The sequence below is a fragment of the Oryzias melastigma genome, unplaced genomic scaffold, assembly GCF_002922805.2.
Source record: "Oryzias melastigma strain HK-1 unplaced genomic scaffold, ASM292280v2 sc02682, whole genome shotgun sequence".
Classification (NCBI taxonomy): Eukaryota; Metazoa; Chordata; class Actinopteri; order Beloniformes; family Adrianichthyidae; genus Oryzias; species Oryzias melastigma.
The window spans coordinates 2,631-2,858 of record NW_023419255.1 but is presented as its reverse complement, the minus strand read 5'-3'; positions in this window follow the sequence as shown (position 1 = coordinate 2,858).

Genomic DNA, 228 nt, shown 5'->3' with positions numbered 1-228 from the left:
AAAAATTCACAAACTTTTCCACAAATTCCACTAGCTTACAACCACAACCAAAGTTTAGTTGACCTTTGACCTTGGGAAGAGGCCGCCATCTTTAATTTTTTTCAAAATTTCCCCTTCAAAGAACATAAACTACTAAGGATTAACTCCATGGGCATCATTGGTGAAGGTATTTACATCTTATTACCACTAGTTTTAGATGTTTATCAACATCTATTAACCAACTTTGTT